Consider the following 6,000-nt stretch of genomic DNA (forward strand, 5'->3'; position numbering starts at 1 on the left):
TCAATGCCAAAGGGGGAGATTATTGGCATTGTGTGAATTGATATGAGGACTTGATGACATTGTATGTTTTCATTGATGTCAATATGTTGAAGACGAGAGAACCGGTATATATGAGAACCAATATAACACTGTGAACCGACATTTGTGCCAAAGTGATAGGTGTGTTTGTTTAAGGTGAATCGACATGTGGTTATGGGAACCGGCACATGGAAGCTTTGCATGACTACCGGTTGGTAGTCTCAACTTCAGGGTTTCCGGTTGAAGTGCTTGAAGCCTATGTGGCTCAATTGGTGACTTTGTGTGATGAGTTAGCATTGTAACGAAGAACAGATCATGTTGCCACGTTAGCCTTGTGCGCATGAAGGATCTTGCATGAAGGAGATTGTTCCCATCTACCTCAAGAATGTGCGAAGTCTGTAAACGATGATAATGCGTGATGGGTTATCAACCATCATGAAATTGGTGGAAAACAAATGATGGAGAATGTCTTGAGACTCGATCAAGACTGTTGCATTTAATGCAATATGCTCAACGGTCAGGATTGAACTGTTTGAATTCCTTAACCTAACAGGTTTAGGGTTTAGGGTTTATGATACCAACCTATCTATTTCCTATAAGGTCGATATTGTGTTTCTTTCTGAGGTTGTTGGTAAAAAGTTGTGTGTGTGTATCCAAGAGAAGAGATACGTGATTCTTGCCAGACCAGAGGAGAGAAGTGATACCTGCAGAGTGTAAGTGCAGAAGGTGAAGGGGAGCTAAAGTGGATCTGCATTGGCATTGAGTGCTGTTACTAGATCATTGTAATACCTGTTGATCTCTAACCACCTCAATAGTTGGGAAATCCCTTAACAGGGTAGCTTTAACCGACTTGCTGTAAATCCTTTAACAGGGTGACTCAAAACCATTAAGTTCTTGAAATCCTCTAACAAGGTAACCTTTAACAGGGTTTAACCCTTAACCGGGTGATCCCTAACAGGATCGGTTCCTAATAGAACCTATTGTATCAGTCTTTAACCGGACAAGGCTCCTAATAGAGCGGACTTCTAAAGAGTTCAAAAACAAGCTTGTGGGTATTCATCCCCACCATGGTTTTTCCTAGTTGGGTTTCCACGTGAAAAATATGTGTCATATGTGATGTCTTCTTCATGTGATGATATGTTATTTTTTGTCAAGCGGTGAATCATGTTGATCTAGCTGTTTATATATATATATATATATCTTTGATGGTAGATTATCTATTCATACACTAGGGTGAAATGAAAATGAGGTATTAGATTGTATGAGAAGATAAGTGTCAACCGGTTTATTCTTGTCTCAGTTACTCTGGGTTTTGGCCAGTTGCACTCTGTTCAAGACCGGTGTTATTGTTTGTTCGCCTAGGCATAGTGTCTGCTGACAAACCGGTTTAGGATTGTGTTTTTGTCTATACTGATTCACCCCCCCCCCCCCCCCCCCCTCCCTCTCAGTACTCGTTTGGTACTATCCGTTCATCATTGAGTTATCAAAGTAGAAATGTAACAAGATAAATCTTTTAAAATAAAAATAAAAAAAAATTTATATTAATTATAATTTAAATATATATTTTAATTACTTTAATGAAGAGGTAGTTTATCTAATTAAATATCAAAAATATTATTTCAATTAGAAGTATATAAAAAAGATTCAACTTGTTAAAGTTTAAGAATTGCTTGAGATACAAAATGGAAAGCTCAAGATAGCTTCATAATTAAAGTGACCTTTGAAGATGCCAAATATTATCTAGTTAATACTAATGCCAGCGCATATTAATATTTATAAGAAAAATGTAGAGGTGGTAACGGTTTATAGAAATGTGTTGCATAAAAGTAAAGAGTCAAAGTGGTAGAATTGAAAATAAGCAACTTGACAATGAAATGTAGAACACAAAAAAAATCTACAAATAATGCAAAACCACAAACTCATCTCTTATTGGAAAGGGTGAGAAAAAGATATAGAAACTTTAATGTAAACATTGTATCACATGATACACTCAATCACATAAAAAAAATAGATGAGAAGAAATCTCTTCCAATTAGTGACAAGAGGATTAGAAGACTAACAAGTTTTAGATGTCTATAAGGTTTGTTCAACAAGAAGAGAATTGAGACTAAACTTTGTAGAGAAATACCAAGTTATTCCCTTGAAAATGAGTCAAATTTTTTTATGAGTCAAATCCTTTTATTTATAGATCACCCTAAAGAAGAGGGGTGATATGTAGCTACAAATTTAGTAGGAGATGTAAATTGTACCATTTGAACACCATTTGAAGAGCATGCAATCTATTATTATTGTTCATTCTTAATTTTGCAAAAAATCAAGAGTGATCTATGCTACCATTACTTTTATAATTTTTCTTGATTTGTAGATCACATGTGTCACTTGTTTGAGTATGTAGATCTCACATCAATTTACTTGCCAATGGGGCAAGTATCATATTTGTTAAGGAGGTCATAAAAAAAAAAATCATTCAATCAACATATCGTGTGAGTAATTGATTTTTTTTTAAGACAAAAGACCGAAGCTTGAAACATTATTTATAGGAAATAAGATATAATTTACAAATATAAAATTGATAGAAAGTATAGCTACTCACAACAGGAGACCAAAAATCCCTAGAATCCCAACAAGGATCACAAAACCAGAAATTCTACATACTAACAAAGACACTCACAAGCTGGGCATGCAAAATATCCTTGCCTTGGACCCCCAAAAATGTTACAATTCCAATTACAATCCGTAGTTCTAACTGGGGGCAATAAAAAACCAACAAAACCATAGAGCATAACCAAGAGACAGATCCTTACACACCATTAGTAGACCCTTGTAATGAAGCCAAGTCTATAGGGAGAGGAAATGAAGCAGGAAAGCCACGAGGATCAATCTCAACATGATTGATAAGCTCCCAAATAGCATCAAACTTTGACAATACTATTGAAAACAAGGGTTCCCCAATAATAGCCCTGTATGTGTAAATCCAAGAATGAAAGGGAGTAGCAGAGTCTACTATTAAACCATTAATGATAGAAATTAGAATTGATCGTGTTGTGGATTCTTCCAAAATGTCGTTCCTATTAAGAAAACCACCAATCGATGGATCACCTGCAAAAACATAGTAAAATGCCAACTCTGAGTTCAATTCTTCCCAATAATATAGAGCAGTATGGAGGAAGGCACCAATGAGAAATTTTGATGTCTCCATAGACCAAGATAGGTCCATAACCGTAGTCTCGAACCTAGAAGCCACTTCTAAAGGAAGTGCAAACGGGTTTGTTTGCAACCAATCATCACCTACCACAGTCCTTAACGCCCTCTCAATGCTGCTACATGGGGCTGAGAATGCCGACAACAAAGAAAAGGGATGAATGTTTCTCCGTGGCCAAATTTCCAAGTAATTCCCTCTCAACACAATTTTGGACGCCATGGAGAATGCGAGATGTAAAAACTTGAAATAGCCTCTAGATATTTAACTTCATGTAGCACATGTGAAGGATTTGAGATGAAATCAAATCTAACATTTTTGAAGAGCTTCTGCAAACACAAGAACGAAGGGGGAATGAAAGGCACCAACTATCCAGGAGCCATATTAGCCAAGGTGTTTGTGTAGGGTGTGAACAAAAAAAATCTTTACGAGGCATACAACATATAAGAATGCACATGGGAATAGGTACTGAATGCAATCACTGAAAGATCAGATCTCCCTCCAAAGGACTTGGTTGCAAGTACAAACTCATCCATAGGATGATGAGAGAAATGACGAGAGCCTTGTAAATGATGATGCCAACAAGGAGGAAAAGCACACAATGACTAAGAGAATGAGTACATTGAATAAGATGCTGCACACAAAACACACAAATGTTAGAAGCAAACTGGACATTATCATGCACAAATGGCAACAATGTCCACTTTTATTTTTGTTAACAATTCTTGGTTCAAACATAGTTCAGGATCATATAGAATTGTTTCCCCCTCTGAAGTCAATCATCCCTAATTTGCCAAATGATCCGTAACTTGATTTGCTTCCTTGTAGCAATGAGTGATGCTATAATTTTCTATTTTTGACAAAATCAATTTGACTTCTTGAATTATATAATCTATCTTCCAATTTGGTGCTTCTTGATCTTTTAACGCCAAATTGTGTTCATGGAGTCATCTTCTATGATTAAGCTCTTCACCTTAATAAAGATCACTAGTTTAATTCCAAACAAAAGGGCCTGAGCTTCTGTCACATTGTTCGTGCAGTTGGGGAGTCTGGCCATGCCAACTTTTATGATTGAACCAATATGGTTTCTAATGACACAAACGATACCTGAAATCTCGAGATTGCCCTTCCAAGCACCATCAAAATTTAGTTTGTAATAATTCTTTTGAGGAGCTTTCCATCTAATCTCCTTTCTCTTAACAAGCTTACTTGAATTATTCATAAGACCTCCTTTAAAAAGAAGTTTCAAGAACTTCCATTCATTCAAGATATCACTGTCCCAAGAGGTGAATAATGAATAGAACTTCTTGTTCTTTGTTGTGTATGTCTTAACTGAATCAAAAATTCAGATCTCTATTTTGCTTAAGACTGCCTTCAAATCATTACATTCCTTTTTGGTGAGTAATTGAATTTTAATAAATAGATGCTTTTTATTACATTCTAAGGCATTCTAAGTGGCACCATGGAGTCTCATATCATCATGTAAATATAAATAAAAGTAACATATTCAAAATATATTTAAAAATAATTGAAATTAAAAATTACATTGTCAAATTATATCTAATTAAAAATTACATTGTCAAATTATATCTAATAAAAAATTTAATTATAAAATAATTTTTAAGTAAAAACCAAAAACCAAAAACCTTTGCAATAAACGTAAATAAAATAAAACAATTCATAAATAATTCTAAAATAAAATAAATAGCCCTTAAGTAAAAAAATAAAACTATTAAGAATAAAAATAGTTATTTTAGATAAAATATACTTAATATACATATCTTAAACATATCTATGTGAAAAGAGTCAATCTTGAGTTAGTTTGTTTATTTAAGAATTATTTTATATTGTTTACATTATTTTATTTGAAGAGTTACTATAAATTTATCTAAGAGTTATTTTATTTGAACTTAAGAATTATTTTATTTTACTTTATGAATATTATTTTTAAAATTATGTTGAATTTTTAATATTTTTATGTTCATGCCAATGCATTATATCTTTTGTTGTTACTCTAGTTGCACCTCTTTGTGTAATTATTCTTAAATTCAAAATATTAATTTACTACAAATGTCACTTATTTTTAGGATTTTTTTTGCTAAATGTTTAAGGGTAAGAAATACTAAACTAGAACAATTGTTGGTTGTGATGCAAACTGCCAACTAGTGTTATCTTGTTGGATACACACATTTTACACATTACAAACGCCTTATATATTGACTAGGGGGTATGGTAGGCCAATTATGCCCATGCAAGGGTTTAGGTTTTTTAGGTGTTTATAAGTGGTTTTAAACAATGGTTTTCTATCAATTGTATTGGAATATTGCTTAGTGATTTTTAATTCTGATATGCTTATGAATACTTGAACATGGAGTGGAATTTAGGACAAATGATAGATATCTTACTGCATGTAACAAATTTCAAAATGTAAACCTAATTTTTATATTCTTTATTAATTAATGAACACACATAATAATTATCCAAATACAAATCAATTAAGAAAAGGAAGAAAGTCATTCCCATCATATTCTATAAGTAAATTTGTACAATGTAGTAACAATATCAATAAGTTACAATAAGATCATAATATATCCAAATCAATAACACATCTAATGGATAATACACATCAATATGGACACGATGTTAATTAATCTTGCTTATACAATAACTGTAAAACAATCAATATTCCCAAAGTACCCAAATATCATGTAGCATTATTCCAAATATCTTGGTTGAATATTGTTGTATATATTATGTACCATAGTGATTATCTCTCTTATGGT

Source organism: Cryptomeria japonica, chromosome 10, assembly GCF_030272615.1.
Source record: "Cryptomeria japonica chromosome 10, Sugi_1.0, whole genome shotgun sequence".
Lineage (NCBI taxonomy): Eukaryota > Viridiplantae > Streptophyta > Pinopsida > Cupressales > Cupressaceae > Cryptomeria > Cryptomeria japonica.